Raw genomic sequence first — 8886 nt, forward strand, 5'->3', positions numbered from 1 at the left:
ATATGTCGGTTGTACGGAGTGGTATATAAATTATGTATACTGGTCATATCACGTACTGATTGGTCCTCGTATGAACAGTGGTGTGAGTACACACCGCCCAGCACTAATACCACAGGACTATTGGCTGTTCATTGATCAGCAGCTCATAATAAGCTATGGATCCCAGCCTCGAGACTCGAGTTACGAAATCGGGTAGTGAGTCGGAGGGAGTTGCAGTAGAACTCGAGTGACACAGGGCGTGTTGGGCAAAAGTCATGGGATCCAGCTCAACGATTTAGGCCACTCCAGGCCAATTCGATGGCCCCCCTCGGACAAGGCCCAGCGCACCATTCGGCACTCTCAGATTGGAGAGGGATTTTAATAGTAACGACAGTAGCGATGTAAGAAACATTTTTATTCGGAGGCTGCCGTAGAGAATAACCTAATCTAAAAACGTTTTATGTCACAGTTCAGAATAACTCGTGCCATTAAGGCTCGCAATCCTTATGTTACTCATTTTGTATTCCTTGCTCTTGATGTTCCTTATGCAGTGATGCTGCCTCAGTTCTATGAAATATTGTACCTGGCATCTCGTCCAGTCAATGGGGGCTAGAAGAGTGGAGAGCGTGAAGCACACGCACTTCTCCAACACAGGCTGAGGCTAGCGCAATTACCCGGCCTGATGACGCACTCACGCAGGCTATTGAGTTGGTGGATCGAGGGACTGCAAGTACCCGATCCTCTTCAGTGAATCACTCACAAAAAAAAAAATCGAGTTACTATATCACAGCGAGCTGCCTTGCCTAGTCTTCGTTTTAGCGTATACCGTTAAGGCTAACTTTAATTTCAGCTCCAAAGTATAAAATAATTCCTACAGTTCTACTGACTCGTCAATAGTGTAAGAGGCCGGTAGATAGAGGTAGACATTTAGGTAGATAGAGGGGTAGGTGGAGAGGAATGTAAATTTTATATTCATTTTATATTTAGATATTATGAAACAATGGCCGAGTGGAAGTTGCACATTCTAGCTTACCGTCTTGTATTTGTAAACATTGGTTGGAGTGGCGATCAAAGGGGCTGATGTGACGAAATGTAAACACAGAGCCTATTCTGCTTATGTCACAAGTGCTTGTGTAAACAGTATTGCTTGAGACAGTATAACAGTCTTTCTGATTGGAGAAAAGGGTGAAGGAGGAGAAAAGTTATTGGTGCATGTAGGTAAAGTCACGCCCTAAAAGGGTGGCACTTATTTGTAACGTTCAAAGTTATTGGATGAATTAAATTGTGACGTCGGAGCAGACTTGGCTTGGTGGGTGTAAGAGAATTCCAGGTGGGAGTCCTTTGGTGTACCTAATCAAAAAGCGATGTAGAGAATTAGTGAAGAAGAAAATAAAAAAGATTTAGGACCAGTTTGCTTATCCCATCCAGAAACTTTATTAACTTGTTAGAAAAGATATGGTAGAAAGATAATTAAAGAGAAGGACAAGGCATGGGGCCTACAGAAGATAAATTTTACTAAGTGTTAGTGTCAACGAAACTAACAATAATATAAGCATGATAAATCTATTCAAAATACAATTTTAGATATAACCTGTGTTTCTTAGTTTTAATATAATTTATTATTTTTCGATAGTTTTAAAGGACAAAACTGATTAAAATTGTACAAAATAAATGAAGATACAATTGGTCCACCTGATCTTCCACGTATACTGAAGACAGTGTGCTAAAATCCATTTCCACATTTGTAAATAACGACACTGAGTACAGTGCTATACAGGTACGCTTAGGCAGCTTACACACCGACGCAACCAGGTGCATAAAAATATATACTGTATCTGGACGAAAGAGTGCGTGTTCACCTAGTTGTATCTTACAGGAAAAGGAGCTATGCTCGTGGTGTCCCGTCTCTATCTCACCATGTCTAATTTGTTCCTAAATTCGTTTATGGTTTTTGCACACACTATTGTTTCGTCTAGTTTGCTCCATACATCCACAACTCTGTGGGGATTTTTTTTTTCAGGTCTCTTCTATAACTGTCCTTATGAGCTTCCTTCCATGTTCCCCTGTATTTCTCTCATTCTAATATAATAAGTCTTCTCTATCAAGGACTTTGATACCTCTCGTGATTCTGTAGATAGTCAACAAGTCACCTCTTTCTCTCCTTAGTTCCAGAATCGGTAATTCTAGTTTTGACAATCTCTGTTCCTATGGCAATTTTGAAATTGTTGGTGCCATCTTCGTAGCTGCCCTCTGGATTCTCTCAATTTTCCTTATATTCTTTTTGGCACTGGGTGCCCAAAGTGTCGCTGGGTACTCTAACTTTGGCCCTATCAGTGTAACTAGTATTTTCTTTACAATTTCTTCGTCCAACTAAGTAAAAACCACCTTTATTGTTCTTAGCAAGTTGTAGGTTTCTCCAACAATCTTGTTTATCTGTTTATCAGGAGACATGTCCTTTGTGATGATTACTCCCAGGACTTTTTCATATCCCACTTCCTTTACTTCCTTTGCTCCGATTCTATATTGCCCTGATATCCTTTTTTCGCAAAAGAGTTGATGATAGCTAATACAGTGTTTAGGAAGAAAGCCAAGCATAAGTACACATGGGAGAGGGTGGTGGATGGAAGGGTGGTAGATAGAGCATTAATGGCTACACAGAGGTAGCCAGGAGTATAGGAAGAGGGAATCATATGAGAGGTACAAAGTAAAGAGAAGAGAAGTAAAGCATAAGAAAAAGGAGGCAAAAAAGGAGAGCAGATGTGAAATGGGGTAAGTGTATGACAGAAAATGTTGAAAGTAATAACAAAATGTTTTGGAAAGAAATTAAGAGAGGAAGAGGAGGCGAATCAAGTAGAGAAGAAAAGGTGTAGATGGAGAGAAGATAATGGAAGAGAAGTCAGTGAGAGGAAGGTAGGCAGAGTATTTTAGGTAGTTGCTAAATGTGAAGGAGGATAGGGAGGGAAAGGTAGTTGCAATGGGAAGCACTAAGAAAACGAGAGTGAGGAAAATGGAGGACAAATAAGTAAAGATGAAGTGAAGGCAGCTGTTAAGATGATGAGAGCAGGTAAGGCACCTGGGTTGGATGGATGCCATGCAGAATGTCTGAAAAAAGGAGGTACAGTGATGGTGGACTGGCTGGTGAGGTTATTTAATGTTTGTTTAAGAGAGGGTAGAGTGCCGGAGGACTGGAGGAGTGCCTGTATAGTTCCACTTTACAAAGGAAAAGGGGACAAGTGTGAGTGTAGTAGTTTCAGAGGGATCAGCTTGTTGAGTGTAGTTGGGAAATCTTATGGGAGGATCTTGGTTGAGAGGATTAGGAGAGGAACAGAGGGCGTAATTGGTAAGGAACTGTGTGGTTTTAGGACAGGTGGGGGTTGTGTAGATCAGATTTTTGTGGTGAGACAGATATGTGAGAAAGCTATAGGAAAGGGTAAGGATGATTTTTTAACCTTTTATGGATCTGGAAAAGGCTTACGACAGGGTAGGCAGGAAGGCACTGTGGGAGGTACTGCAGATATATGAGATAGGAGGAAAGCTGTTAGGAGCAGTCAAGAGCTTTTACGAGAGTAGTAGAGCTTGTTTAGGATTAGAAATGGAGAGAGTGAATGGTTTGGGGTACAGGTGGGACTTTGACAGGGATGTGTTATGTCACCCTGGCTGTTCAATCTATACATGGATGGGGTGGTGCGAGAGGTGAATGCAAGGGTAGTGGGTCAGGGATTGGAGATGGTTAAAGAAATGGGAGAAAAGTGGGAAATAAGCCTATTGTATTTAATTCTATTAAGCATTATGTGATGTACAACGAAAAGTGATGCGTCATTGTGTGCGTGTTTGTACGTATAGCAAGCATGAATGTTCCAGAACTTTACTAATTGCCACTTCTGTTTACATGATTAATCATAATTTTATTTGTAATGCGAAAGTTGAATGAATGGGATGTAGATTATTAATACTATTAAATTTAAATTATTGTATAACTGAGATTTGGATATATGTAAATTTCTGTGTGCAAAGAATTAATCAGAGAATGCGGGATGAACGCAACTTTCACGATCGCCATGCCCAAGCTAGAAGTGACTCATATGAGTCAGATTGAGCGAGGAAGCTGAGAGAGAAAGACAAGTACTTCGTGTGAGTGTAGAATTTAAGTATTCATCTCCTGTGCTGCTTTGCTGTGCAAATAAACTGAGGAACAGTTCGCATAGTGTTTAACTCACACTGTGAACAACTAACAAGACAGTTGTTGTTTGCTGACGACACTGCACTTGTAGCAGGATCAGAGGAGGGATTGAGGAAGTTAGTGACAGAGTTTGAGAAGGTGTGTGAAAGAAGGAAGCTGAAGATAAATGTGGGCAAAAGTAAGGTGATGAGATGTACAAGGTGAGAGAGTGACAGCAGGCTGGAGGTGAGCATTAAGGGTGAAAGACTGGAGGAAGTGGATAGTTTTAGATACTTGGGTGCGAATGTAGCAGGAAAGGGAGGAGTGGAGGTGGAGGTAGAATATAGATTGAGAGAAGCGAGGAAATGCCATGGTGGATTGAAATGTAATGAGAAATAGATATCTGAAAATGGATGCTAAGAAGTTATATGAAGGAGTGATTTTGCCAACAGCACTGTACAGAGCAGAAACATGGAACATGAGAGAGGAAGAGAGAAGGAGTTTGAATGTGTTTGAGATGAAATGTCTGAGAAGTATGATAGGGGTTACTAGGCTAGATAGAGTGAGAAATGAGGAGGTGAGGAGAACGGGTGGAAAGTGAGCTGGGAAATAGGATTGATGAAAGAGTATTAGGATGGTTTGGACACATGGAAAGAATGATAGAAGAAAGATTAGCAAAAGGGATGTGTATTGCAGAGGTGGAAGGAGTGAATATGAGGGGGCGTCCTAGGATGAGATGGATGGATGGGGTGAAAGGGGCATTGCAAAAGAGAGGAATGTCTGTTAAGGAAGGGCGGGAGAGGACAGAAGATAGGGGTGAATGCAGAAAGGTTGTGTTTGGATGATGCTGTGATGCATGAGTGGTAGCGGGTGGGGGATGGGGAGTGAGGAAGTATGTATGAGAAAAAATTGACGCAGACCGAAGGGATTTCTCCCCGTCTTCTCCGTTTCTGCATGGGGGGACGGAGAGGGGGGATCGCCAAATTTATGAAGCGGCCTTGCTGTGGATGTGCTGTGTCTTGCGACACTGCTTCTGACTCAGGGCAGTGGACAGGATGGAGGGATTACCCGTCATCCAGGAGGTGCCAAGATAAGAGGGAGGGAGGAGGTTGGAGGGAAGTGGAATATGTAGGAAATGGAATTGGTGGGATTGGTTTCTCTGCCATTTTCTTTTTGGCTATCCCCGTGTAAGGGGGAAAAAGCCGTTGGTATGTGTATGTATATACCAAAGTTGTGTCAATCTAAATCCACTGGGGTTTTGTCCGTTTGGAGCACTGTTTTTTTTTTTTTTTTTTTTTTTCGTGCAGCCCTCAACTTTGCCGGTGGCCAAACCCCACCATTTCATGAAACAATCGAAGAAATCCACAAGAAAATCAACGTAGAACCTCTCAACATCATACACCACCGTATGTGGAATCAAACCTGGGACAAATTACTTGAAGACCCCACTACCCCAGAGCATCCGAAAGGAAACGAACAAGAGGAAAGAGTACAGCCCCATGGGTGGTGGCCAGAGAGTTTACCAAGAACCCAGACATTACCGCCACAACCAGTATACATTGCATCAGAACAACCTAGTAGTTAAGTAAACTGAAATTAAACTGAACAAGTAGAAAAGAAAATATCCTAGCCAACTTAGCTATTCCCAATGATTACACAAGGAGTGCCGTCCCCTATTTCCTTTCCAACTCTCAGGCCGCGGCCCTCTTCCGACTTTACTAGTCTCTCACCCAGTAAAAGAGAGAGAGAGAGAGAGGGAAGAAAAAAGGGCATAAGTAATTGCGACAGAACTAAGAAGATTCAAAGTAATGTTAGACCAAATCAAAGCCTTAATTGGTGAGACCAATAACACTGGGTAACACTAATTTTGTTTCTTTAAATGTCTTTATTGTTACTAAGGTTGTTTTCTCTTCTAATTTTAGAAATGCAATTGAAAATTGCATATAATCGAGATTTCAAAATATAATGTTTTATATACAAAAACAAACTATATTAAACTACGATAGTCCACTATATTTAGCATATTCCCATTGTCTATAAATTGTAGCTGATGTTTTATCCTCGTGTTTCCTTTTAAAATAATGAAAGAATGTAAATATAAAATTATATGATACGGAAGAGCCCACTAGAAATGCATTGATGAGCGTGACTTCTTACTGTTAACTCCTTGATCTTTACGCACCAGTAACCATAGCCTCCCATCATAGCAGTGTCTCATCGTCCTTGGTATCTTTTCTCCATTGCAACAATGTCCTAATGGAACTTCTCAACATGCTCTTCAGTCACTCCTTCCAAGTTTTCACGAAACATTCCAAATGTGAATGCAAAAAGTGCACCTTTAATGACATTCTACATCCTAAGTTCTTACAGCTTTCCAAGAGTTTTGCTACATCGAGCGGCTTGTGTTTTGGGTCTTTATTATTAGCAAGGAATCCATGAACTCTACCTCGAAATGTACACCACGACTCGCTTTCGACAGTACTCATTGCATTTTCAAGTTGCATTGACTTCAACACTCTCCTTACTTGCGGACTAGTAAACATACCACCCTTAACTTTGGCCTCTGATATTTTTGGAATGAGTTGACGAATCTCTTGAAATGCTTTTCTACTATGAACTAATGATTTTACAAACTGTTTGATCAAACCAAGCTTTATATGAAGTGAGTATAGCAACACTTTGGTAAGGTCTACAAGAGGGTGTCTAATAGCATTGAGTTTTCCTGGCTGCAAGCCATCTCGAGGGGGCAACTCCACTTTCTAGTAGTGTTCATTATATTTTTATCAGCCCGACTGTCCCATAGGCAAAGAAAACATGAATACTTGGTGTATACACCCTGTAATCCAAGTAAGAAGGCGATCATTTTAAATTCACCACAAATATCCCATGAAATGTTATATTTTCCTATTTTTAACATTAACTTAGTAATGAGCAACTCTGTTAGATACCTTTCATTACTACAGTAAACAGTTTATAAGCGTACAAGCATTAAACCACTTGATACATGTAATGCTGAAGATAATGTCCAGCCATGCCGGCCATGTTGGAAAAAGACTGCCAGTGTCTTTATGGGCAGGGTTCGAGATGGTCCCTTATCTGAATCTCTTCATAAGATTGGGACTCTAGTCTAACGTCATTCTGTCATATTTCATGCTTTTAACCCAATTTGAACAATCACATGGTATTTTGTCACTTATCCGCTCGGAAATCCACTCCTATAAACCCTTATTTTAATAGAAATATGAACATTACCATGTTGGAATCGACAATTTATGAAAGGGAATGGGAGGACTAGGAAAATTACTTCACCCATTGCATTTTGACTTTACATGCCAGGCGATGTACTCGTATGCAGGGTTGCCAGATTACTGAAGCAGAAAAAGGCCAAAGGAAAAAAAAAAGAGAGCCAAAAAGGCCAAACGCACTACAGAAAAAGGCCAAAAATATGCAGCAAAAAGGCCAAATATTTGATTATTCCACTTCTCAATTCACCAAATACTATACGATTTGTACTGAGCACTGAGCTATAGTGGTTTACTGGATTGGCGATCTGTGTACACAAGCGCTACGTAGTTCGTAAGTCCTCCGCCTGGGCAACGGGTGATGCAGTGGCCGCCATATTGGACCCCTATGATTATACTGCGTACGAACTTAGATGTTCTAAATAGCTCAGTGGTGCCAAGTAAAAGATCATATGCATACAATGAATTAATGGTTCTTTATTTTTCATAAACAGTATAAAAAGTAAGTCAAAAGTATGATAATTTGTTTCATAATCCTTTTTAATGAGAAACAAATCAAATTAATTTTATTTTTTTCAATAAGTTTCATGGTCATTATTTCCACAAACAATATAAAAAATATAATTCTTTTCATGAGCAACAAAAAATAAGTCAAAATTATATTCTGCATTATAGCACAGACTTTGGTAAACAAGGAAACATAACCAGTGTTCAAACATAGTCAATCACATCATCACATACATCATATTCATCTCCATACATATTTGCAGATGAAAATAAGCAGTACATATCAGGTGTGATCACAAAATTCCTGCAACGCAAACCTCTGAAGTGCAGATGGGTTCTAATGCGAATAATGGCATCTAGGGTTCTTGTACTCAGTCTGTTTCTTAATTTTGTTTTAACTATTGTAGCATGAGAAAATATGCGTTCAACAAGAGCATTGCTAACTGATATGACAAGACAGGACAATGCATATGTTGCTAGGTCTATAAAAGATTTGTTACCTAGTGTATCATAGCAATTACCTACGCCTATCCAGAACTGAACAGAGTCATCTGGTATTTTGTTGTCAAATACTGCCTCTTCAACCCAGTTTACATGTAATACATTCCTATACTTCTGTTCAATGGCATTATATATATGTGCTCGTAAGGTAGGGAAAGGTAGATCCTTGTATGGCACCCTTGCTGTTTGACTCAAAAATTTTGATGGGTCAAGACTACTGAGACCCTTGTGTATGTTCCTCGTAGGAGGCAGACGTGTCTCAGCTTGCTTGATGGCCTCCGCGAGAAAGCTGTAACATCGGGCCTTGACGTCCTGAACTTTCGTTTCACCACTAACTTGATGCATCTCGATATACCTCTCCACTTCCATGGCAAAGCGAGCTCCAAAATCTACTTCGGATATAGCGAATTCACTTTCATCTGGGCTGAAAACTCTTGCCCTTAGACTATGATGATGTTGAGCAAGCTCACCTTCCATGCTCTGAGGATCGGCATCCGT

Source organism: Oratosquilla oratoria, chromosome 12 (assembly GCF_046742065.1).
Source record: "Oratosquilla oratoria isolate Oo_2021 chromosome 12, ASM4674206v1, whole genome shotgun sequence".
NCBI lineage: Eukaryota > Metazoa > Arthropoda > Malacostraca > Stomatopoda > Squillidae > Oratosquilla > Oratosquilla oratoria.